The sequence below is a fragment of the Ceratotherium simum genome, chromosome 15 (assembly GCF_057802395.1).
Source record: "Ceratotherium simum simum isolate JZ-2026a chromosome 15, ASM5780239v1, whole genome shotgun sequence".
In the NCBI taxonomy this organism is placed as follows: domain Eukaryota; kingdom Metazoa; phylum Chordata; class Mammalia; order Perissodactyla; family Rhinocerotidae; genus Ceratotherium; species Ceratotherium simum.
The window spans coordinates 29561043-29588718 of record NC_141914.1 but is presented as its reverse complement, the minus strand read 5'-3'; positions in this window follow the sequence as shown (position 1 = coordinate 29588718).

Below are 27676 nucleotides of genomic sequence, written 5' to 3'. Positions count from 1 at the left end.
TAGATAGAAATGGACATTATTTTGTAGAAAAGGAAACTGAGGCAATGACAAAAGTGAACTACCAGTGGTTTTGAGAGATTCTCTGGCTAAGCGGGGATCAGAATCCTGAATCACCAAGTTCTCAAACTTTTTCTGAGCACGCAGGTGGCCTGTGCTCTTGTCTGAAGTGAGCTTGCAGCCTGATCCTAGGAGCAGATGGCTGGTGCTTACTGCGGAGGAGGGAGCAGGGGAAAGGGATAGGCTGGGCTCCTTAGCCTATCTTAGGATCTCAAAGCTGAGGGATCACGGGGTTCCACAGGCCTCCAACGCTTTACCATCAAAAACACTTTCAAAAGATATCCTTCATCCTAGCTTCACATTTAGAAAGATTTTGTATACTAAACAAACTAAATATATTAAGTTAAAATAAATATATTTCCCTAATATTTATTAAAGAAATACATGACTGCTGATAGGGGTTTCTAATCAGCATGAGAGCCCCAATATGTGGAATCTATACAATGCTAGTCAAAAGTGGTGGAGTTCTTTAGTCAAGTCAGCCCTTTGCTGGGAAATGTAAATTTCCGTCAGTCCTTTTGAAATTGCAGACACATGGGCCGGCCCCGCGGCTTAGCGGTTAAGTGCGCGTGCTCCGCTACTGGCAGCCCTGGTTCGGATCCCGGGCGTGCACCGACGCACTGCTTCTCTGGCCATGCTGAGGCGGCATCCCACATACAGCAACTAGAAGGATGTGCAACTACGACATACAACTATCTACTGGGGCTTTGGGGAAAAAAAAAGGAGGAGGATTGGCATAGATGTTAGCTCAGAGCCGGTCTTCCTCAGCAAAAAAAAAGAGGAGGATTGGCACGGATGTTAGCTCAGGGCTGATCTTCCTCACAAAAAAACAAAACAAAACAAAAAAGAAATTGCAGACACAGACCATCCTTGAGGACTTCTGGTAATCTAGGGACCCAGAAGTCAGAGCTTCTGGATCAGACCAACTCCCCTTTTACAGATAAAGAGAATGAAGCCCAGAGGGAAGAAGTGACTTGTCCAAGATCACACAGGGAGTTGGTGGCAGATCTGGGACTCAGGTAGGTATGGGAAGTGACAGCTCATCACACCTGCTACAGAATTCCCATTACATCAAGTATTGTAAAATCCAGCTCGCAACTGACTAGACTCTGTCTTCCAGGTGACATCGTAGCAGTGGAATGAGCCCCAGGCAAGTCCATAGTGACATCCCAAAGCCTGCCTGTGCTGTTTTCCCCCATCTCGTGTTTAGCTAGGAAATGCAAAGCCCAATCCTTTTGTGAAGCCAAACAGGCAGATATCTCTTTGGGGCCCTCTTGGCTCTGGCTGGACTCCTGGGCCTCCGAGGGAAGCAGAGCCTTCACTGCGCGAGGCTTGCCTACTGAACAGACACCGGTGGGTGAAGAGGGAATGGGGGTGCATTTTCAGTTCAAGCTTGATCCTATTTACTCTAATAATTATGGCGCCGTGATCTGTTTTTCCTTTTTTATCCCTCACAGAGAAGGTGATGGAAATGTCATTTCTTTGTCATCGAAAGTTAAACTTCCTTGGGCTCAGTACTGGGGACTGGGTTATAGAACATTTGCACCTCTGGCCAAGTGACTCTTTTATAGCAGTGACATGACTGTCCGATCCTTAGGTCCTACCTCTGACTTTATACGTGCTTGTGTTCCTTCTTCCTGTGGAGATCTGAGGAAAGCATGAGCTTTAAAAAGACATGTGAATTTATTTATTTATTTTTTTATTTTACCTTCATTTATTCCTTTTCTCATGCTCTCTTTTCTTTTATGGAAATTCAAGTGTCTGATCTATATCATTTTCCTTCTGCTTGAAAATCTTCTTCTAACATTCTTGAAGGGCAAGTCTGCTGGCTGGGAATTCTCCCAGTTTTTGTTTGTCTGTAAAAGTATTTCTTTTTCACATTTGAAGGATAATCTCAATGGAAATAGAATTCATTGATATAGGTTTTTTTTTTTTCAGCATTTTAGAGATTTCATTTCACTCTCACTTGCACGTTTGTGTTTTTTTTAATGAGAAATCTGCTGTAATTCTTATCTTTGTTCCTCTGCATTGAAAGTATTCCCCAATCCCTGGATTTCCTCCATATTTTCTCTTTATCTTTGGTTTTCTGCAATTTGACTCTATGATACGTCTATGTGTAGCGTTTTGAGTATTTATCCTGTTGTTTTTAAAACTTTATGATTCTGTGGTTTGGTATCTGTCATTAATTTGGAAAGTTCTCAGGCATTATTTCTGCATATATTTCTTCTACTCCATTCTCTCTTTCTTCTCTTTCTGATATTCCAATTACATGCATGTTGCAACTTTTGATATTGCTCCACAGTTCTTGGATATTCTATTCTATTCTATTCTATTCTATTCTATTCTATTCTATTCTATTCTATTCTATTCTATCCTACCCTATCCAATTCCATTCCATCCCATCCCATCCTATCCTATCTCCCCCGTCCCTTTTTTGGTCTCTTTGCATTGCAATTTGAGAAGTTTCTATTTACTTATGTTCTAACTCAGTGATTCTTTCCTTAGCCATGCCAAGTCTATTGATGAGCCCATCAAAGGCAGTCTTCATTTCTAATACTGTGTTTGTTCATTTCTAGCATTTCCTTTTTATTCTTTCTTATAGTTTCCATCTCTCTGCTGACATTTCATCTGGTCTTGCATGTTGTCTACTTTTTCCTTGAAAGCCTTTACCATATTAGTCATTGTTACTTAAAATTCCCTGTGAGATAATTCCAACATCTTTTTATATTTAAGTATGGTTCCAATGCTTGTTTTGTCTCTTCAGGTAGTATCTACTCTTGCCTTTTGGCATGCCTTGTAAATTTTGTTGAGACAAGACATATTGTATACGGTAATAGTTACTGAGGTAAACAGGCCATTAGTATGAGGATTTATGTTAATCTGCTAGAAGTTGGGGTCCATTTAATGTTTATTTTAGCTATAAGCTTCAAATATATTGAGGTTTCAAATTATTCTGATAATCTTGTTTTTCTTCCTTCTTGGCTTTCAGTTTCCCTTTGTACCGCTTTTTAGAGAGAGCCTGTCTCTTACTGCTCTTTTTCTGTAATCCATTGTTATTATTTCTGGAGTTTTGTTAGTGTTGTGATAGGTTATGGAGGAAAAGGGGTGTGCTCTATCTTCTGATTAAGTGTCAGTCTTCTAATGGGCCTGTGTCTCAGGGGTTTGGTCTATGAAGTATTTCTGCTCCTTCTCCAGGAGTAGAGTTCTTGTCTCTCCCGTCTCCCAGTCCCCTCTTAAGCCCCAGTGTTTCCAGTATATTTTCTGTTTTTTTTTCTTTCTTTTTTTTTTTTAATTTTTTGTTTGTTGCAGTAACATTGGTTTATAACATTGTATAAATTTCAGGTGTACATCATTATACTTCTATTTCTGCATAGATTACATCATGTTCACCACCAAAATACTAATTACAACCCATCACCACACACATGTACTGAATTATCCCTTTCACCCTCCTCCCTCCCCCCTTCCCCTCTGGTAACCACCAATCCAATCTCTGTCCCACAAAACCACAAAAACAATCTCTGTGTTTGTTTATTGTTGTTATTATCTACTACTTAATGAAGGAAATCATAAGGTATTTGACCTTCTCCCTCTGACTTATTTCACTTTGCCTTATACCCTCAATGTCCATCCATGTTGTCACAAATGGCTGGATTTCATCGTTTCTTATGGCTGAGTAGTATTCCATTGTGTATATATACCACAGCTTCTTTATCCATTCGTCCCTTGATGGGCACTTAGGTTGCTTCCGAGTCTTGGCTATTGTGAATAACACTGCAATGAACACAGGGGTGCATGTACCTTTACAAATTGGTGTTTTCAAGTTCTTTGGATAAATACCCAGCATTGGAATAGCTGGATCATATGGTAGTTCTATTCTTGATTTTTTGAGGAAACTCCGTACTGTTTTCCATAGTGGCTGCACCAGTTTGCACTCCCACCAGCAGTGTATGAGAGTTCCCTTCTCTCCACATCCTCTCCAACACATGTTGTTTCCTGTCTTGTTAATTATAGCCATTCTGACGGGCGTGAGGTGATATCTCATTGTAGTTTTGATTTGCATTCCCTGATAGTTAGTGATTTTGAACATCTTTTCATGTGTCTGTTGGCCATCTGTATATCTTCTTTGGAGAAATGTCTGTTCAGGTCTTTTGCCCATTTTTTAATTGGGTTGTTAGTTTTTTTGTTGTTGAGATGCATGAGTTCTTTATATATTTTGGAGATTAAGCCCTTATCAGATGTATGGTTTGCAAATATCTTCTCCCAATTGTTAGGTTGTCTTTTCGTTTTGTTGATGGTTTCCTTTGCTGTGCAGAAGCTTTTTAGTTTGATGTAGTCCCATTTGTTTATGTTTTCTATTGTTTCTCCTGCCCGGTCAGACATGGTGTTTGAAAAGATGTCGCTAAGACCGATGTCGAAGAGCGTACTGCCTATGTTTTCTTCTAGAAGTTTCACAGTTTCAGGTCTTACATTCAAGTCTTTAATCCATTTGGAGTTAATTTTTGTGTATGATGTAAGGTAAGGGTCTACTTTCATTTTTTTGCATGTGGCTATCCAGTTTTCCCAACACCATTTGTTGAAGAGACTTTCTTTTCTCCATTGTATGTTCTTGGCTCCTTTGTCAAAGATTAGCTGTCCATAGATGTGTGGGTTTATTTCTGGGCTTTTGATTCTATTCCATTGATCTGTGTGTCTGTTTTTGTGCCAGTACCATGCTGTTTTGGTTACTATAGCTTTGTAGTATATTTTGAAATCAGGGAGTGTGATACCTCCAGCTTTGTTCTTTTTTCTCAGGATTCCTTTAGCTATTCGGGGTCTTTTGTTGTTCCATATAAATTTTAGGATTCTTTGTTCTATTTCTGTGAAAAATGTTGTTGCAACTTTGATAGGGATTGCATTGAATCTATAGATGGCTTTAGGAAGTATGGACATCTTAACTATGTTAATTCTTCCAATCCAGGAGCACAGAATATCTTTCCATTTCTTTGTGTCTTCTTCAATTTCTTTCAGCAATGTTTTATAGTTTTCAGTGTACAGATCTTTCACCTCTTTGGTTAAGTTTATTCCTAGGTATTTTATTCTTTTTGTTGCAGTTGTAAATGGGATGGTATTCTTAATTTCTTTTTCTGCTACTTCGTTGTTAGTGTACAGAAATGCAACTGATTTTTGTATGTTGATTTTGTATCCTGCAACTTTACCATATTTGTTTTTTTTTTTTTTAATTTTTTCCCCCAAAGCCCCAGGAGATAGTTGTATGTCATAGGTGCACATCCTTCTAGTTGCTGTATGTGGGACGTGGCCTCAGCATGGCCGGAGAAGTGGTGCGTCGGTGTGCGCCCGGGATCCGAACCCGGGCCGCCAGCAGCGGAGCGCACGCACTTAACCGCTAAGCCACCGGGCCGGCCCACCATATTTGTTTATTACTTCTAAAAGTTTTCTGGTGGTTTCTTTAGGGTTTTCTGTATATAAAATCATGTCATCTGCAAATAGTGACAGTTTCACTTCTTCCTTTCCTATTTGGATCCCTTTTATTTCTTTCTCTTGCCTGATTGCTCTGGCTAGGACTTCCAGTACTATGTTAAATAGGAGTGGTGACCGTGTGCATCCTTGTCTGGTTCCTGTTCTTAGAGGGATAGCTTTCAGTTTTTCACCATTGAGGATGATATTAGCTGTGGGTGTCTCATATATGGTCTTTATTATGTTGAGGTACTTTCCTTCTATACCCATTTTATTCAGAGTTTTTATCATAAATGGATGCTGTATCTTGTCAAATGCTTTCTCTGCATCTATTGAGATGATCATGTGATTTTTATTCTTCATTTTATTAATGTGGTGTATCACGTTGATGGATTTGCGAATGTTAAACCATCCCTGCATACCTGGAATAAATCCCACTTGATCATGGTGTATAATCTTTTTAACATATTGTTGTATGCGATTTGCTAGTATTTTGTTGAGGATTTTTGCATCCATGTTCATCAGTGATATTGGCCTGTAATTTTCTTTTTCAGACATGTGAATTTAAATTTGCGACTCCCAAGTAAAACTTTCAGATAAATCCTCCTTTGCCAATTGCTCAGTATACACGTAGCAGCCCCCATTCATTCATTCAATAAACATTTAGTGATGCTCCTAAAAGTCCAGGCTCTGGGCTAGGAACTGGGGATGAACGAGTGAGTGAATGTGTGAATGAATGAATGCCACCCTCTGTCTAGGGTGCACTTCCATACCACGTTTTTCATTCTCCTTGTGACACTTGCAATTACTAAATGTCTCTTTCCCTGTTAGAATGTAAGCCCATGCACGTGTGCATAGATTGTTTCTGTCTTATTTATCACTCCAAGCCAGCCCCTGGCACAGCCCCAGGCACATCCATATTTGTTATATGGAGGATCGTTGGTTGGAAGGAAGGAGGGATTGGTGAATAAATGAGTGAACAAATGCACAGGTGAGAGATAGTGGGTTTCACCAAATATTTTTTCATTTCCTTACTTATTCATTTTTATGTATATTTTCATTCTCCTGTATTCATTCATTTATAGCTTGCCTTATTCCAGAAAGGATTTAAAGCATCTTCCTCAGAGGTGGAAGTTTTAATTTTTGGCCCCAAAGCAAACATTTCAGAATGTGTTCTCATATCCTTAGTTCATCATAATTCAGAATTGGACAACATTTCCTGAATACCTGCCCAGGCAAGGCGGGTCATGGAGGGATCATGAAGCAGGATTCTTGCCCTCCAGATGCTGAGTATGGTGATGTGAAAGACATATCCCCGAGTGACAACAGTTCTGGGGAAAATGAAGGGATTCATCCAAGGAACACCTAATGCACTGGAAACAAAGGGGAAGGAAGGGCATTTGTCTGAGCAGAACCAATCCTGTCTTGTTCTTTGTGTATCCCCCACAGTGCTGGCCATTCAGCAATTGCTCAGTACTTTTCAGAGATTTTATTAACATATGGGGAAATTAAGTGCCACTTAGGACAAAGATTTATTTTCTTAGTGTCCATGGAAACCAACTACTTCAGTTGCCCATTTTGCTGGAAGGCAGTGGGCAGAAATAAATACATTGTGGGAATTCTTTTGACTCCTTTTATTGCAAGCCATAATAAGCACGAATAATCTGTCAGTCTGTGGGCTGGGTGCTGGGATGATGTTGAAGTAAACACAGTCTAGCGTAGACAAGTCAACAGGTGATCATAATACAATGTAATAAGAGTAGTGACTGAGGTCCATGCCGGGGGTGCCGTGGGAGTAAAGAGGAGGGCCACTTACTCTGGGCCAGCAGCTTCAAGGAAGCTGCTTGAAAAACCAGTAGGACTTAGCCAAGAGAAGAAGGAAGTGAAGAGGATGTTCCAGACAGACAGACTCTTCTGAACAGTGGCCAGGGGACATGAAAGGACATAGCATGTTTGGGAAACTCTGAGTCATTCCATTTCATTGCAGCATGGGGTGTGTGGAGGAGGGGGATCACAGAGAAATCAAGAGGTGAAGCCAGAGATCTAGCATGTGCTAGATCATGAATGACTTTATGAGTTGTACTAAGGAGTTCAGATTTTATTTCAACTGCAATAGAGAAGCAGACACTGCAGAATTCTTAAGCAGGAAAGTGACATGACCAAATACATGTTCTAGAAAGATCTCTTGGGCATGACACAGAGTGGTTAGAGAAAGGAAAGGCTGGTGGTGGGGATCACTTAGCAGACTGTTACACTGCAGCAGGAAGGTACGAGGCCTGGACTAAGGCAGCGACACTGGGAATAGTGAGGACAGATGGCTTCAAAACTACTGCAGAAATATCTGTGAAAAACAGAAACTGCTCAAGAGAGAAGCCAGCAATGGGTCTTCTGGTTTTCAGTTTAAACTACCCTTCCCTGGTTCCTGCATTTCATCAGCCTCTGCCGCTGGAACCCATTTCATTTCAGATGGTTTTAGAACTCTCTCTTACTGGCAAGAGAAAAAGCCACCCTTAAGTATGACTTTATAAGCAAATCTAACCCTTTTCCTTTTAAGCTCATCCATCAAAAGTGAACCCTTTCACCTTAGCTTTCGGCAGGGAGATTTTTCTCTGAATTTTCTTAATCAGCAGGGGTGAGCTGACGGCAGTTCTGCAGCTCAAGTCTATTCAAAGTTGCTCCTTCAAAGTGCCAGGGGCCCTGCTGTTGGCCTGAAACTACACACAAGGGTTTTCACCCCTCTGCACCCTGGATCACCTGGGGGGCTTTAACTTCTGCCCTTTTGTACTTCTGTTTTCAGAGCTGCTCCGGTGTCTGCTGTTTCTCAAAATAATCCTGATGCCAGAGAGGCATATTTTGGGGTGGCACATTGACAAGAGATTCTCACATACTGAGGTATACGGGGTAACTATTTGGGTTCAAAACTGATTCGGCTTGAACTGAAAAGCCTGACTTATGGCCTATCAAACACACATTGTACATCTGCTTAGCCATTAAAGAATGTACTCTCCTACAACAACAATACTTACTTCCCCTCCTAAGCCCTATTGGTAACGCCCTATTGGTAACGCCCGGATTAGTTCCTTTCCTGACATCATGGTCACGTTGACCTGCTAATTTGCAACTGAATACCTTTTGAAATTTTGGTGAAAATGTATCCTGGGTGTGTTTAATGAATGTTCCTTGCTCTAAAAAGTTATAAGACTGTATTGAAAACCCTGGTTCTCCAGATGCTTTCTAAAGTCTTCCTGGGTTATAACCCTCACTCTGGCTCAAGTAATCTCACCTTATTTCTCTTATCTGTAGAATGGTTATTGGTTATTTTGCATCGACAGCATTCTGCTACCCTTCATGCTCATCTTAGTTTCTCCAGCAGCGGCCCAGTAAATTAGACGGGCCAAAGAGAGATTAATGAGAAAAACAAGCAGAAGTTTATTAACGTGCATATCACACACGGACACATGGGAGCACTGAGCGATGAGTAACTCAAAGTGGGGCTTAGAATTTGGGTTTGAATACCAACAAAATGAAAAGGGGTTTGGGGCTTCTGGGAAGGAGGCAAGTTTGGGGAAGGTGACTAGGAAAACTATGGTAAACAGGGTTGTTTAGCAAGGTTTGTTCTACAGATTTAAATTGGTGCCTTCTCCATTGACAAGAGTTATTAAGAGTCCTCCTTTTAGTGGTACGAGAAAGTAAGACATCTCGACAGAAGGAAATTTCCTTTATGAAAGGAAAATTAATGTACTTTCTTTGGAGTTTTTCCTGAATCTGCTGGTTCTCAATAGCCTTTAGTTCAAAATAATCCATATGCCAAAAAGGAATATTTTGGGGTGGCATATTCTGATATCCTTCAATCGCATAAACCCGGGGTGAAGCCTGAAAGAGCCCACAGACCTGCAGGAGTTCTGTTTTCACCCTAAACAATTCTGCTAATCTTGTCCTCTCTTCTCCAATATGTCAATGTTGATTTCAATACAAAACTAATGTTTATGAATCACCAAACGAATTTTACCCCAAGAAGACGGTCCATACTTATTTCTGTAGCTTCTTGATCCCACTGACACCCTAGTGTGTACACTGGAGATGATAATGATGTTGATGATGACTACTCTGGTGATGGTGAGTATTGTGTACATAACCCAGGTTGAGGTAGAAGTGGGGGCAGAATATACCACCCCAAAATATGCCTCTTTGGCATAAGGATTACTTTTGGCTGATTATTTTTAAGACACAGCAGATACAGGAAAAGCTCTGAAAACTGAGTACAAGTTACCCTTTTGTAAGAGATATTTACATTTATAAGGGGAATCTCCATGTGTAAGGATGTCTCCCTCCTTGTTCAGGAAGAGAAGGATGACTCTAAACCACAAGAGACTCTTATCAACAGAGAAGGCAACGACTTAAATCTACACAGCAATCTTACCCTTGTTTACCGTGCTTTTCCTAGTGACCTCTCGTAACTGGCCTCCAGCACCACCCCTCCCCTGCAAAACATCTTCTTTTGTCTTTAGCTGAAGACATTGTTTAAGATGGTGGCTTAGGTCATTTCAGAGAGTTATTCAGTTTTCCTAGGTATCTCCCATGTATACAGGAGGTATACATATTACTATACTTTTGTTTGAGTGGCTATGTCTTATTACATGTGCAGTGGAAAGTGCATAGAATTGTGTGGCCTTGGGAAATACGTTTAACTTCTTGGAGATTCTGTTTGTTTACCCGTAAAATGGGACAGAAATATCAAATTTAATGTTGTTATTAGGATGAGAGATATTCTATATGCCTGGCACCTGATAGATACTCAATAAATGCTGGTGACTATTACTATAGAATTCCCTAATATCCACCAAAACTTTGTAACCACAGGCCCTCTAGGACCAGTTAAAACGTACGCCATCTTATCAACACAAGGTTTTTCAGAGGCAAGCCAAAAATTTGCAAGTCACGTAGCCAGAGCATGCACAAGGAGAAAATCTTGACCTGAAATGATAGTGGAACCAAAGATTCTCCCCATCCACAGAACAAAAGGACTGGCGCACAACTGGAACTTGAAAGTCAGACTCTTATCAGAAGTGAGCTGGTCTGTTGTCTAGGAAGATCTGGTGTTAAAGCCCCTTTCACACCTTACCATAAGTGTTTAAAGCCCTTCAATCAAAACCTGCCCCATCAGTGTTTCCAGGTACCAGCCTGTTCTCCATAACCTCTTAAATTTCACCCCAAACCCTTAATCTGGGAGACAGATCTGAGAGCTTTGCCTCCTGTCTTCTTGCTGCTCGACCTCGCAATAAAGCCTTATGTTTTCTCAAAAGCTGATGCTGTAATGATTGGCTTTTTTTATGCACATTGGGCAGAGAAACCCATCTTTGTGGGCTAACAACTTGTCTTGCTATAAGGTGGAGAATTGGCAGCTGATGTCTGCTTCATATTCGTGACCCTCTCAACTGGGATCCTTCTTTAGGCGTCTCTGAGGCCCCTCAGCTCAGGGCCTGGTGCAGAGTAGATCTCTTAGATGAACACATTGTAAAATCCCCTCTGGTACAGCTGGCGCATAGGGAGACCCAGCAATCAAACATACTGATTACTCACTAATAAGATCACGCACGGGGTCTCATTTTCTTGTGTCACCGTGAGAGAGCTAGTTAAGGGCGAGGCCTAGTGTGAGGACAGCCAGGTAACAAAGCACACTGCCACCAGTAGAGACACTGTGAGTGCCTGAACCAGAAGCTATGGGAGTCCAGTGGCCTCCTCTGCAGCCATAGGGCTCACGTGTCTTCTACTGGTAAGCCCCAGGAATGCTCTGAACAACAGAATCCTGCATCAGGAGAGAGTAACTGGCATTTTCCACTGCTCTTAGGCAACTGGGCTTCTCCTGTTCCAAGTCCCCTTCCCTTTAGAGTGCAGACGCCTGGAGAGCAAAGGTGGAGCCTGTCTGAACTAAAGTTGGGGGAACATGTGCTTAAGCAGTCCCCACCCCCCAGCCAGTGCCTAGGAGAACCTGGGGCAGCTGCAGAGCCATCTGTTCAAAGTATGGAAAAGGAGGATGGTCATGTCACGTGGAACCTTCAGGCCTGGCTGCCCCACATTGCTGCATGTTCCCAGGGGTGTTGCAAATGGCTAATATCTTGTTGATCCCAAACACCAGGGGTTCAGTAACTGAGGGAGCTATAAACTTTCAAGATTTCTGAGGAGGAGGCGGAAGGAGGAGGTCATCATCTCCCCCCTCCTGCATGGGCCACAGTTTTATGACAGTGATTGACAGCTCACACACTTTGGAGGCAGCAGTGCTACATTCCAGTCCCACCACTGACACATGGTTGCTTTGTGGCCTTGGGCAAAGTACTCAATCTCTCTGTGCCTTTATTCCTTCAACTATACGATTGCATTAATGATACCTTGGGGGTTAGAATTTGCTACCCCAAAATGTGTCTCTTTGGTTTGATTATTTTTAGGAACAAAAGACTCAGAAAGAAACTTTGACCTTCTCCCCTAACTTCCTAAGAGAATTAAGATAACAAGCCTGTCCCAGGAAGGAGCTATCGCCATAGATAACTCTAGGTGTGATAGACAGGAAGGCATCCAGCAAGCCCCATTTTTATCAAAGTTCTCTCTCTATAGATGGCCCAGGAAATATTTATTTACCAAACATTTGCTTTTCTGTCTCCATGTAAATTGCCTTCCTCCCCTTTGAAGTCCCAAACCACTACCCCCAACATCCTCCTTTGTCTTTAGCTGATGGTGTTATTTAAGGTAGTGGCTTCAGCCGTTTTGGTGAGTTACTCAGTTTTCCTGAGTTTTTCCCATGTACACGTGGTATTAAACTTTGTTTGATTTTCTCCTGTTCTTCTGTCTCATGTCAATTTAATTCTTAGATGAGCCAGAAGAACCTAGAGGGTAGATGAATTGTCTTCCTCCTCGACAATACCAACAACCTCCTGGGACTGTGGTAAGGAGTTGAGGTAGTCCACTTAAAACCCTGCACACAATGCCACAGCAAGTTTGCAGGAAGTTTTCTTCTAAAGCTGGTTATATTTACGGGCTTCCCTTGGCCTGAAATGCCTCTCCTTGTCCCGAAATGCCTCTCCCTGTCCCATCTCTACCAGCAAACTCTTCCTAGTTTTCAGACTCCATGAGAAAATTCCCCTCTTCTGTGATGCCTTCCACAGCTCCTGCAAAGCTGCCTCCCCTTCTCTAAGCCCCGAGAGCCCCCTGAAGGAACAGTTGTTCCTTGAACAACCGTTGACTGAGTGGAGTCTGGGTACTAGGGACTAGGCTAAATGTTACGGATGCAAAGGTTAAAATAAAAGTTGTCCTTTCCCTCAAGGAGATCATAATCTGGTGGTGAAACTGATCAGAAACAATTACAATCCAGTTGGAAAATTGCCACCTTCATGGGTTTGGAGAGCACTGGGGAAGGAGAGTCACCACAAATGCTGATCAATTGCATTGTGATTTTGTCTATAAGTCTGTTTTCTTAGCTAGACTTCGAGCTGCTCAAGAGTGGTAGCATTCATCTTTATATCCCTCACTGTGCTAAGCAATAAATGGGTGTTGCCTATGAATGCATGAATGGATGAACAAATGATTGCATGTTGAAAGCCTACTGCAACGGTGGGGTCTTAAGCACATCTGCAGGGCCTGAGGCCCAGGCTTTCCTTCAGGGTGCTGCATGCTTAATGGAGACCTGCTCTGCACCCCTACTAGATTTCCGGGCTTCATACAATAGTTCTGGTCCTGACTCTACTGATGATCATGTGTCTAAGCCTCAACTTCTGCATCTATAAGGATGATAATGATGATTATAACTGCTCTGTCTAGCTCATGGCAGTGTTGGGAGGTTCACATGGGATTCACTCTTTCAACAAATATTCATTGAGCACACCCTTTTACCTTCTCCATGTAACATGGCCCAGCAGGAGAAAGCAAAGTGTGAGGATGCTGGACCCAGATGAAAAGACAAGGTGATGTCAGAGGGAAGACAGGGAGCTGACAAAGCTAGAATGTGACAACCCCGAACAAGACCAGCGTCACCAGTGGGGTCTTGGGATTCTGCCCGGGGGTCAAAGCCTCTGATTTACCCTTCTCCTGGCTAGAGCTACTCACAGCCTGTGCTCCATAGACTTGTCATATCTGTTAGAGGAAATGTATTTATTTATTTATTTATTTATTTATTTATTTATTTATTTATTTATTTATTTATTGTGAGGAGGACCAGACCTGAGCTAACATCCAATGCCAATCCTCCTCTTTTTTGCTGAGGAAGACTGGCCCCGGGCTAACATCCGTGCCTGTCTTCCTCTACTTTATATGGGATGCCGCCACAGCATGGCCTAAGAAGCGGTATGTCGGTGCACGCCCAGGATCCGAACCGGCGAACCCCGGACCGCCGCAGCGGAGCGCACACACTTAACCGCTTGCGCCACCCGGCCAGCGCCTGTTAGAGGAAATTTAAATGTAAACTTGTAAGATGGGGATACATTGAGGGGCTTAATGGGGAGTTCTTTCCAAAGTGTACCTGTTTCCTCCTTCGTGTCTTTATCTTTCAGGAAGAAAGAAAGGAAGGAAGAAGGAAAGAATAAGAAGGATGGGAGGGAGTGAGGGAGGGGGGAAAAGGAAGAAGGAAAGAATATTTTTGTGCCTAAGAGAACCAGCCATCAACAGATGACAAATACTTGTTTCACGTCCCTTTGTGACGGGCATTACGCTGAACGCTGGGGCGGGGAGTGAGGCAGTGGAGAAGGCGTGTAAGGAAATGAATCAGCTACTCCTTTCAGGAAGCTCACATTAATGTAGGGGAGGACAAGACATGAACATGCATAGCTCTCATGGGAGAGAGAGAGGTATCTTATCTTCATCTTTTTGTTGATAGCTTGCTTTATACTAGAAGGTATTATTACGTAAAATATAACAAGGGGGCATAATTTAAAAGAAAGAATGAAAGGAACAAAATAAGGGTAAGGGTATAGAATGGGGCCAGGAATGATTCGAAACTAGGTGAACCAGCAATAAAAACACATATGCTAAGAGGGTAAACCACAAACTTGCCTCTAAACTTTCTAGGGCTAGTGGGAAAGGCAATCTGGTCAGTGAGCCAGTTCATGGTGCCCATAAAATAAAAACTGACCCGTTGCTCAGGGGTGATTCTGGCCTCTCTCCTCAGGGTCTTAATTAAGAGAGCACCGAGTGAGGAAATGAGCCACGTCCTCACAACATCTCTCTGACAAGGATTCTCACAGGATGTGTTCTTATGTGTGTCTCAGTGCAGACTCTCGGCTTACCTCATCCCTGCCCCCATGGCTATTCCATCCTCGGGATTGAGCACAGAGTAAAATGTGGTGTTAGATTAGGGCACTTAGCATTCTGGAAAGGGAGAAATGCTGGCCAGTCCAGGGAGAGAGGGAAGGGTGAGATTTGGGCAAGGGGAGAGGTGCTGCAGTATGCTAAGCGAGCACAGGCAGAAGGGTGAGGATGTGCAGGGCGATGAAGAACAAATATTAGGCTACAGAGGATCACCCTTTCCCTCCTCCCGGCCTCCATCAGCAGGAGGAAAGAGGGGGCCCTAGTGTTCTATATGCTCCCGTCTCAAACCCACAGGGAAAGTCTCTCCCGAGGGAAAGTCTAGGTCTTTTTTCCAGTGTGGCCAGCAGGAAGGCAGAGGCCACTGTAGGCCTGAGCCTGTGAGTACCTCATCTCTAGGATAATATGGTGGCAGTGGAAAGGGGAAATATTGGGGATGAGATTGGAGAAGTGGTTCTCTACTAGGGGCAATTCTGCCCTCCAGGGAGTGTTTGGCAGTGTCTAGAGACAATTTTGTTTGTCACAACTGGGGAGGAGATGCTACTGGAATCTAGTGAATAGAGGCCAAGGATGAAGCTAAACATCCTACAATGCAAAATACAGCCTAGACAACAGAGTGTTATCTGGTCTACAATGTTAGTAGGACTGAGGTTGAGGGCCCCTGGATTAGGGGGAAAGAAAAGACTATATGGTGGAGACAGAGATCTCTGCCAATCCCTTCAGTCTCAGTGTGCTGAGAGTCAGGAGACTCAGGTTCCACCCAAAAGATAATGTGTAAGATGATGATGGTGGTGATGATGACAACAATGATGACTTCATTTGTCCACACCGTAGTTCCTAATGGAGTCTCACACACATTTCCCCCCATAACCTTCAGGCAATATGGACCCTCATTATGGAAGGGGAGACTGGAGCCCAGAGAACATAAGTGACTTCTTCAATATCTGCTTTAAGCTGTAGTATTTGTTTCTTGTTTCTTCTTTTCCTCCTCCTCCTCCTTCCGGAATGTCAGTGTCTGACTGCCCTCTTCCCCCAGCCACTTACGTTGGGAGAATTCTCTAATGTATAAATCTGGAAGCTGAAGAGGGCAAATACTTACTTTCCCAGTCTTCCTTGAGGATAGAGTGTGGGCCAATCAGCCTCACCCATCTTGGACTTTGAATTAGGAATTAGTGACCATAGTGAAGCAGGAGCATGGGCAGATTCTTTCTTGCAGTGGTGATGGTGGTGGTGGTGATGGTGGTGGTGGTGATGGTGGGGGTGGTGATTGTCGTGGTGGTGGTGGTGGTGGTGATGGTGGTGGTGGTGGTAGTGGTGGTGGTAGTGGTGATTGTCACGGTGGTGGTGATCATGGTGGTTGTGTGGCAGGTGATGCTGGTAGTGGTTGTGGTAGTGATGATGATTGTCATGGTGGTGGTTGTGGTAGTGGTGGTGGCAGTGGCATCTAGTGCCCAAGGCTGGTGATATTACAAGTGAGCTGATATTACGAGTGATATTACTGAGCTGTCTGGTTTTGGCAGTGGAGAAGGCAGCAGCCTTCTCTCCAGGCTGGTTTTGTTCCTGTAGTTCCGGCAATGGTTCTGGCTGCATAGTAACCTTTCGTTTCTGTCTGTTTCCCAGTCATTCTGGCTGGGTACGCGGTAAGCTCTGTGATATCCTCACAACATTCCTTCTCAGCTTCAATGGGCCAGAATCAGGTTTTGTTGCCTACGAGGAAGAATCCCGACTGCTACATTCTGGTGTATGACCTTGAGCAGATGCAGAGGACTTAGCTCTCACTAGAGCTCAAACATGAATCTAACGGGACCTGTGCAGGGGCCAAATCAGAATCTCAGGTACTGCTCAGAATGGCTCATCTCCTCCAACAATGAGGCTGTGCCACTCATTCAAGTCCTGCATGGCCGGCTCCTTCTTCCCCTAGGATGGGTGCTCTCCCCAGGGGCTCCTTTTCCCAGGGCCTCTTAACAACCCCTGCCCTCAAACTTTCCTTGGGCCATAGCTCCCAAGTTTGCAGGATGAACCCTGGTGTGTATAACTCCACCTGTGGATACCACTTGAATTCTTTTCCCAGAATCCATGTTATCCCCCACACCACCTATCATTTCTAAAATTCTCCTTTTTGAGCTGAGACCCACTGTCACATATGAATTTGCTGTTGAGGTCAGTGCAGTGTCCAGGCAGCCCATCCCAGACTACCGCTTACTAGAGGCCAGCAGCCTGTGGATAGAGAGGGGACCCGAAAGGGAGCCCCCTCTCTGCAGGGAGTGCCAGGCTCCTTCTCAGCCTCCCCTGGGGAGAGAGTTAGCAAGGAAGGAATCGGCTGGCTCTGAGGAGCAGCGCTCCATCCCCGGAGACTTCTAGCCACTTATCAGCGAGTCTGTGAGGCACACGGCCTAGCTGCCCCTAGAGCAGGTGGAGTCGTGTTTCTTCTGGGCACTGAGGCCTGGCACGCAGCCCCGAGCTGTGAAGGCAGCGTGACACCAAATCCCTCCCTTGTGATACCGGGGCAGTGAAGACAGAACCGGAAAGACAAGCTCCCGCGGCTCCCGGAGGGGCCCAAGGAAACTGTCTAGAGGGAGGAGAATCTCTTCACTCCTATCACACAGACGGCCATGAGCTCTAAGCCTCAGATGGGGCAAAGCAAACCTAGCAGGGGCTTTGTTTACGTCCTACTCAGTCACTGCAGCCTTGGCGGAGTCATGGGGCAGGGGAGAGGAGCGGGGCCTGCACATTCCTCCTCGGGGTGGAGGGGCAACGGGGGCCCTGGCCGGTGAGGGAGCCCATGGTCCTCTTGCCAGTTGCTCATGGTGTCCCCTCCCTGGGAGCCCCCATTCCAGCCTGTGACATAGGCTTCCCTCCCTTTTGAGGTTTCCCCTGAAACTGTTTTCTCTTTACTTCCTTCGATAATAGGTTCCACCATGTCACGTTGAGATAATTAGAAATGGCTTTCCCACCCTTCCCAGAAACACCTAAGAAGGGATTTTACAACGCTGCGTTGTGGAATGGCTTTGGTGTCTTTGGGATATAGAATTTAAAAACATTTATATAATCAAGTCTATCAATCTCTTCTTTTATTGTAACTGCCTTGGTGTCATGTTAAGAGAAGCTTTCCCTGTCTCAAGATTACATTAACAGTCTCAATTTTTTCTTCTAGTAATTTTTTTATAGTTCTCTCTATGAGAAAGAGTTTGTACTATTATTATACCCATTTTATGGATGAGAAAACTGAGATTCAAAAAGGTTAAGTTGCCCATAATTGCACAACTGACAAGTAGGATTTGAATCCAGGACCTTCTATTTCCAAAGCTGGTGCTCCTTCCATTACATCATGCTGCCTCCACCTGGGCGTCACAGAGGGCTTGGCATATGGTAGGTATTTCATTTTAGTCCTCATTCTGTGTCAATAATGTGATATACCAAAATTAATTTGTCTGTGGACTGTATCGGTAGAAGTGTTCTGCCTGGAGCAAGGAAGGAAGCAGTCCTATTCCTGGAACATGGGGCTCGGAGGAGCCAGGCAGGCCAAGTTCAATTCCAATCCACTGTCTTCTGCTGCCTCCTAGGCCGACCCACCCTGGGCATCTTGCTTCTCCTGTAAAACATGAACAATGGTAGGTACTTCATATTGGTGGTTATAGTGATTAAATGAGGTAATGTAGAGAAAGCAATCCGCACAAAGTCCGGCACTTAGGAACTGCTCACCAAATGCTGGTTTCCCTTGCCTCAGGGCTCCAAACCTCAGAAGGACTTGCCCAAGCGGAACATACTCAAATGAGGGCATCAGGCTGAGAGAGGGGAGCACTTCAAAACTCAGTCACCTGAGGAGCATCACCTGGAGATGTTCAGCCTGGAGAGCGTTCATAGCCCACGGCACCAGAGCTGCAAAACAGGGTCCTCCATGGCCCCGGAGTCCGGAGCTCTTTCCAAAACCACCTGGGACCCAGAGGCTTCCCGGAACCCACTTTTCTCCTGGGCCCTGGCATGGCTTTTTCTAGGCAATGCTAGAGAAAATAACAAAGGTCCGGACGCAAGTCATTTGTGATTACTGATTTAATAATATTTTAAAAACTCTATTAACAAAAGTTAATAAAATAATAAAAATATAATAAGATAAATTAATAAAAATTGACATTCAACCTGGAAGACTCTCTCCTAATGTTGTTTTAACAAGCATTCACTTCATGTACGTTGATGTGTTTTGAGGGTTTTCTCTGAAACATAAAAATCTGAGGCTAGCTCTCCAGTGGTTGGCCTGGCAGGACCCTGTACCCATTCTCCCGGTGGACCCTCTGCTCTATTCACAGCCACAGAGAGCCCTACTTCCCCTCTAAGTCCTTTCGCAAGCAACCAAGTCACCAGACTGGGGAAGAAAACGTAGGAGACTCACCCCGCAACCCACACTCCATCTTGGTGATCCCACTTTAAGCATTTGACACACTGCAGGACAAATGACATATTTAAAATATCACGTGCATCCTCCTTCTCCTGAAACCACGATTTCTTGCTAATCCCCACACTGCAGAATGGAGTACGTTCCATTTCCTAGAAACACAGCCTTTGCCTATTCAGCAAGGAGAGGCTTTCAGCCCAAGAACTACGTCTGGGGAGTCCCAGCTGCTGCCTCACTCAGCAGACAGCAATCTCCATAAAGTTGCGGGAGTCCTCCCCACCCTGTCCTTAATACACACTCAGGCATACCCATTCCATTAAACTGTGCTTGGTGTTTCACAGAGAACAGGGCTTCTCCCACTACACGGCTTAATACTCTTACTGCCAAACTTAATTATCACAGTAACTCAAGCTCACATTAAAAGCGAGAGATGGGGCCACTTTATCCTTATCATGAATTAGTAATCTTTCCCTCTGGAGATGCCTTCCCCGAAAATGCTCACTGAAGGGATCTACGTTGAATTAACTGTATCCACAAGAAGCTCCCGCCTCCTGTGAGTGTTGTGGGCTTCTGTTTGGAGTGGATGAGATCATCCACCTTCCTCCTTCCTTCCTTCTCTCTCTCTCCAGGTCAGGTTGGGGTCCTGGTCAGGGAAATCGTGTGCCCCACTAAGCGCCTCCTGGAAATTAAGAGCTACGATAGGGGCAAAAGCGCTGGACTTTAAGAGCCGACTCCACCACTGAAGCCGTGGGACCCTGGTGAGCAAGTCACAATCTCTCTGAACCTCAATTCTTCGTCTGCAAAATGGGGAGTCCTACCTACCTCATTGGGTTGTTATGGGTATCAGAAGAGGAGAAAAAGCCATGAAAGCTTCAAAAACCGTGAACTCTCATAAAATGTTGTTGATTTCTATTAAGTGGCCTCTGGGTTGTAAACTGGAGTGTGTGGGGGTGCTGCCCAGGTGTCAGGAGCCACCAGGTTTCTACTTAAAACACTGAAAAAAAAATCCTATCCCTCAGCAACTCTCAGTCCTGGTAAAGCAAAAAGTTCCGTCTATTAGCACAATAAGAGTAAAGAAAATAACAATATTAATAACCATAATGATAATGATAACAGCTGGTATTTGTCGAGTGCTTCTTACGTGGCAGGGACTGTCCCAAGAGCATCATATATGTTTAACTCCTGTATTCCTCTATTGTGGTCTCCTGGAGCTAGCTAGTACAGTCCTGGGAGAGCGATTGTTAAATGTCCAGGGATTTTCTGAGCCATTGTTAAACAATTCATAAGTGAAAATTGACCATGATGGGAGTATTTACACCAGAGAAATCGGCAAATGCTACAAATCAGGGCTATTTGTTCACTTACTTATTTATTGAACCAATTTACCAGGAAGTATATAGTCTCCATTTTTTTTACAGCTGGGAAACTGAGGCCCAGAGAGATTAGATGAAGATAATAACCGTTTGATGTTGAAATGTTCAACATGCATTGCTGCTGCTTCTCCTCTTCCTTCTTCTTCTAATCTCCCATTTATTTTCTATTTTCCTCCATAGGTATTTCATTAAAAACAACAACAGAGGGCCAGCCCTGTGGCCACGTGGCTAAAGTTCTGCGCGCTCTGCGTCAGCAGCCCGGGTTCGTGGGTTCGGATCCCGGGCGTGGACCTACTCGACTTGTCAGCCATGCTGTGGAGGCATCCCATATACAAAATAGAGGAAGATTGGCACAGATGTTAGCTCAGGGCAAATCTTCCTCAAGCAAAAAGCAACAACAACAACAACAACCCATTTCTCGCACATCCCATGGATCAGACACTAGTGCTAGGAGCCTTGGAGCCTTGGATACCTGGTTTCAATAGTTAAAGAGGAAGAAATACATGTAAACAAATGGTTCTCAATCTGGCTACACATCAGAATCGCCTAGAGAACGTTTTAAAGACACCAACAGCCTGTGCCCCTTACCAGCTGTTGATCCATCTGATTAATCATCAGCATCTCTAAGGGCCAGAGAAGGGAGTGACTCGTTCAAATTATTGCTGAATGGGACTAGAACCCACAGTTTTAAAGTTTGACTTCAGATTTCTTTCTACTATCCCCAACAATCAATCAGTCAACCAATCAATATTTGATATGTTAGTGCCTTCCACACATTAAGTGCCCAAACCCACACATGTAAAAAGCAAACTTCATGCATTAATCTTCCAAAATTATTCTTTCCTCAGGAAAAAAGTCATTCCTCCTAAGAAGAGCTCACTCAAGTCATGGGAAGGTCATGCACTGAAAGAAACGATCAGGCCACGTGGTATGCTCAGTTTACAAAGCTTTCAAAATGACCTGCCTAAAAATTACCCAAGAGGCACTGGAAAGTTCTGTAAAAACTGAAGCCCAGAGAAGCAATGACACATAGCAAATAAGTGCCAGAACCAAGGAGTGATTCCTGTGGAGGGCTCCTGCCACCCCACCCTGCTGCCCCTCCTCCCACACAGCCCCGTGGTCCTGGGGCCATCCCTCCTGAGCCCCGTGTACATCCAGCTTCCTCCCCTGGATGTGTATGCCCTTTTACCCCCTCCCTCCCCTCTTTCATTTCTCAGATATTTAATGATCACAGAGCACAGATCCTGACACCTAATTTGTGCTCAGTAAATACTAATTTGGGATGGATAAGTGGACAAATGACTGCATTCCTCATAACTCTGGGCTCTGGGGCTACAGGAATGAATGAGACATGGTCTGACCCTCAAGATGCTCAAAGTCTAGTTGGAGGCATGTCGGGTGGAGGAAAAAGCGTGGGATTGCACCAAGACAAATACGCACCAGAAACCTGGCTCCGCAGGGAAAGTGGGCAAAGGGCTTGAGTAGTCTGAGCCCCAGCTTCGTCCTCTGTAAAAGGGGGATGTTAATGCCCACATCATGCAGTTGTGGTGAAATTTAAATCATGTATAAAGTCATCTAGGAAGTTTCTCAGTGCATAGTAGGGATGCAATATTATTATTCATGTCTTAGACCAAGAGTTAGAAAGCCAAAGAGCCAAAAAGATACCGGTCTGAAGCTGAAGCTTCGTGTCAAGCGGTTGCTTGCCTCAAGGAGAAATCTAAAGCGTTCCTTGTGCCATCCTTTGTGGCAGCTTCTTCCTGCTCCACCAAGTCTGCTCCCAGGCCAGTCATGTCAGGGCCAGGCAGCCACACGCACACTTGCTGCTCTGCTGTCATAAATGGCTCAGAGATGCCCGGGTATTCCTAAATACACACAGACTCCTGGCCCAGACTTAGCTGGTAAATCTCTCCCCAGGGCACTGCCTGGCTTATCTCCTTACTCAAAGGAGGTTCTCAGCAAATGTTTGTTCGACAAAATTATCTTTTAAGTAAACACACACACACACCCTCTTCACCTTCATTTCCCTTCCGGGAATATACTCCTCTAAAATAAAAATGCCCAATTTAATGCATAATAATTGCCAGTTTTCTTTTGGTAATTTTCAGCTGCTGGAGTGGATAAGGAGGGATTGGCCAGTGGATTGCCCCCCCACCAACACACACACACACACTATTCTTTATGGCTATATTCTGGGTTTTTGTGGTTGTTTTTTACCACCACTACTATAACACTAACCACAATTTGTAAATATATATTTACATGTTTATAGTGTTTTCTACTGTTAGATTGTAAGCTTCTCAAGGGCAGCAGTCTTGCCTGTTTTATTCACCACAGACTCTTCAGAGCCGAGCACAAAGCCTGACACTTGGCAGCAGGTAGGAAACACGTGTTGGATGAATGTGTGGGTGATCAGTCTGGGCGGGCTTAGAAGCGGACCACAGTGCACCAGCTGAATGTACCAGGTATGGGGCACTGGCCTCCAAAGTGGCTGCTCACCCCGGGGCTGCATGAGATGATCTATTAGGGCACAAGAGGAAAATATTAGGACTTTTATCTGCATTTATTTTTACCTGAATAAAAAGGAAGAGAGAAATACCAAGTTTTCTGTTGTAGCCAGTTTATGGAGTGGACTAATCTCAATAGGGTACAAGCAGGAAACAGCTTCATTTTTCTCCCACCTCTGCCTTCAAACATGCCCTTTTGGATCTCCTTTTCCCTTCCTTGATGACAGCTCAGACAGCTACCTCAGCTTGTTGGTCACATATGAATGGTGTCATGTTCAGGTATTAAAAAGTCCAGGCCAGTCTAAATCAAACTTCAAAATCACATCCAATTAGATACTCTTGCTCTGCCCTGTCTCAGGCCTAACTCACGGCTTGAGGACCTGTAACAGGCAGGAGGGAGACAGGCCTGTTCTCGCATGCTTCCTCCACATGCTCCCCTCCTATTGCCGGCTCCTCCAGGTTGGGGGCAGGGAAGGGAGCATCAGAGGAAGAGGGACAAGGTCTTGCATGATTGTTATGCTGTTTTAATCTGGCTATTGGTGCCTTCTGTTGAGGTAGCCATCCACCAAATCCTGTCTGTTTCATGGGACGTGTTTGTGTGTTATTTGGAGATGTCCCTCCCTCTCCCTCTCCCCCCATGGATACCCACACACTGCACTCACTGTCTCTGTCATTAGCAACATGCTCTCTGAACGACCTCTTACAAAACCCCCTTCTTAGCTCCTGTAAGCCTCCAGCTTCAAAGGCCACCCTATTGGGAATGTCCCTCCAGATGCATCATCTCTGAGAGTCCTCTGGACCATCCCTTGGCCTGTGTGGACTCATGTGTCCTTGCCCAGCCGGACTGTGTCAGTGCAGGCTGCTCCCACCTCTGCCTCTTTTCTGGTCCTGCATCACAGGTGGCACCAACAAGCCTTTCACCTTCACTCCCTTCTGGGTATGTGGTAGGCTCTAGTGATTATGTACATCTTGGGATGCTCTGTAGTTTCTCTCAGGAAACTTTTCTCACAATGCCCCCCTATGATAAAGCTACTCTCAGGAGCTCAGCAAGCCTCAGGCCAGAGAGTGGGTTCCATAACTCTCTTTCTTGCAGACACTCCTGATCTTTTTGAATGGATCTCCCAAAGTCCCCTTACTTTGCTTGGAGTAAGGTAAGTGCCTTCTATTCCCTCTCACGGGAGCAAAAGACCTCTCTACTTTTATGAATTCCCTGACTTCAATAGCTTCTTTGAAATGTCTAGGTCTGATTTATCCAGGGGGTCTGATAAGCTCTTGATAAGTCTTTGCTGTCTTAAGTCCCATCTGAACATGTTTAGCAGCTTTCTTTAGAATGTAGGGATCCTTATTCCACATTCTCTTTGTATATATAATTGATAAACAAATAAACAAATAAATAAAACATGTTAGGAAGGGGTATTCAATTTTTTTACTGGTAGGTGCTCATTCAACAAAGCTTGGGAACTACTGGTCTCAAGAGTAGTTGCGGAAAGACATTTAGTGACATGCAGAACAAGATTTGGCAAAAATATTTTTGAAAATACAAAATTTTATGTCATGAATTAACAAATGATTTAATGCCACAGACATGTAACCAACATATGGCACAAGAATCTTTACAATTTGAAATGCAAACATAATTTTTTGAAATGAAGGGAGCAGAATGGACTGGCTTTGACATCTGATGAAAAGTCTCCAATAAATGCTCACACTCCATTGAAAAAGATATGATTTCTAAATATCTCCAAGGCCAATCTAAAAGATGTTCACATCTTGTTGCAGATTCCGGGTAACTAGACCAAGCAGACTTAGGACACCAACTTACATATACTTGATTTAACTTAAAAATAAATGTAGAACTAAATAGATGCTCCCTGGTGGGAAGCAAAGTAGAAAACATCAATGATCAGGCCAAATTGAGAATCCCTAGTCTCAGGGACCTGCTATGCAATCGTCACCCAGGGACCTGCTACAGAATCGTCACCCAGCAAGAGTGGCCCCAAAGGTGACAGGCCAGGGGAAATGTCTTGATAAGGCAGAGTACGAGAACAAGCATGACATAAAAACGTTTAAAAACAACACCCACTTTTGTTCTGGAAATATCTACCTACATTATAAAATATTGTGAATTAAGTGTTACAGTCTAAAGGAAAGGATTTTGAAAGGTAGAAAATTTGTCTTTTTACCCCTTGCCGGTAGTAGAGGACCTGGCACAATATGGTACTTCATATATGTGGGTGGATCAGATACCTGAACAATACACCAAGGAGACGCATGCCCCGGCTCAAACGACGTCTTTCCTTCAGGTTGTAGGAGATCAGGTCATTTTAATTACATCTCCCCTGAAAAACACTTCACTTGATCTTGAAAATCACAAATGGTGACATTTGTAGCCTTCTTAAAATGCCAATAAATTGTTGACATTTCTATAAACAGAAGCCAGACCCCAGGGAACTTATTTCCAATCTAGTCCCTCCAGCTTCAGCAGGAGCATTGACTCTGCTTGCCGACAGGAAGTGCTAAGAAGACATGTTTAATAAGTGAGATCACATAACTCTGACCAGGTTGACGTGTGAAAGGTCTGATGTTTATTTTATCTATGCTTTGCATTGAGTTAAAACTTCACTGCCAAAGACATTGGCTTCTCTCACAGCTGTTTCTCTACAATGCAATTTCACAAAGACAGGATGTTGTCCTCAAAATGTATCTTTTGGCTCTCTACAGGCCAACAGCTGGCTGGGTGTCACAAACAAACCAGAAAAGTATGTGCAGTGATTCTAGCTCACTAGGGAAGCTGAGTCTACGGCTTCAAAGGCAGAGCAGCAGTGAATTGGAAAAAAAGGTAGTAAATAATGCAGAGAGGTTGCTGATTTCATTGAGAGCCCAGGAAAGCAAAGGCTGGAGATGGTAAAGATCCTAGAGTGGAGAGTGCCTGGGGACGGCTAGTGAACACAGAGAGGAATACAAAACCAGCTTGCGGTGGTCAGACTGGTCTACATCAGGTCTCACAGAGACTTGCAAACCACACTGAGCACAGATGACAAATTTGTTTCTCACATCAGAAAAACCCCATTTGACATAGTTGTGCTAACATCAGCGATATGGTAGCAGTCGTGGTGATAGTAACAGCAGACGTTTATGGAGCACTCACTCCCAGGCAATGTACTAGTGCTTTTCATGCTTTTCTCATTTGACGTCTGTAAGGCTCTGAGATGAAACATTTCCTTCCCCTCAAATACAGATACCGAGACTGAGACTCAGAGATAGGAAGTAACTTACCCCAAATCCACAGCTGGGATATGAAAGCTAGGATGTGAATCTAGTTCATCTAGCCTGAAAGCGTGTTCTCTAAACCATGGCTTTTTATCAATTCCCAAATAAAAAACAAATGGTGTCGGGCCGGCCCCATGGTTTAGCGGTTAAGTGTGCGCGCTCCACTACTGGCGGCCCGGGTTCTGATCCCGGGCGCGCACCGACGCACCGCTTCTCCGGCCATGCTGAGGCCGCGTCCCACATACAGTAACTAGAAGGATGTGAAACTATGACATACAACTATCTACTGGGGCTTTGGGGGGAAAAAAAAGGAGGAGGATTGGCAATAGATGTTAGCTCAGAGCCGGTCTTCCTCAGCAAAAAAAAGAGGAGGATTAGCACGGATATTAGCTCAGGGCTGATCTTCCTCACAAAAAAAATAATAAAATATCAATTAAAAAAAAAAAAAAAACAAATAGTGTCCCTACAGTGCAGTGGGGGAAAGGATAGCCTTTTCATTAAATGGTTCTGGGTCAACTGGGTGTTCGTACAGGAAAAAAAAGTATTTTAACCCCTGCCTCTCACTAAACACAATTCCAGTTGAGTTATAGAGCAATAAAGGTTTTAGGACAAAACATAAGAGAACATCTTCATGACCTCGGAGTATGTAACAATCTCTTACACAGGGCAAAAAAGTCACTAACCACAAATAATCAAATTGATAAATTGGATTATATTAAAAGTAAAAACTTCTGCTCATCAAAAGACACTGTTGAGAAAGTAAAAGGCAACCCACAGAGTGGAAGAAGATATTTGTAAGACATAGAGGACTAATATCTAGACTATATAAAGAACTGCAAATCAATAAGACAGAGACAGAAAATACAGTAGAAAAATGGGCAAAGGACTTGGACACTTCACAAAAGAGAATATCCAAATGGCCAGTAAACACGAAAAAATGACAAGTTATTAGTCATCAGGCAAATGCAAATCAAAACCAATATGCAATCTGCCTACACACCCATCAGAATGATCAAATTTAAAAAGAATGAGAAGTACCAAGCATTGGCAAGGATGTGGAGCAACCAGAACTCACAGAAGCTGTCAGTAGTTAATTGATACAATAACTACGGAAAACTGTTTGGCAGTATCTACAAAAGCTGAATATATACATACCTTGTGTATAATTTCACTCGTGGTATAGATCCAACAGGAAAGTGTATATAGGTTCACCAAAAGATACGTACAAGAATATTCGTAGTAATGCTGTTCATAACAGCTGAAAACAAAAACAACCCAAATGCCCATAACAATAGAATGGGAAAATAAATTATAATATACTCAAAACATAATCGTGA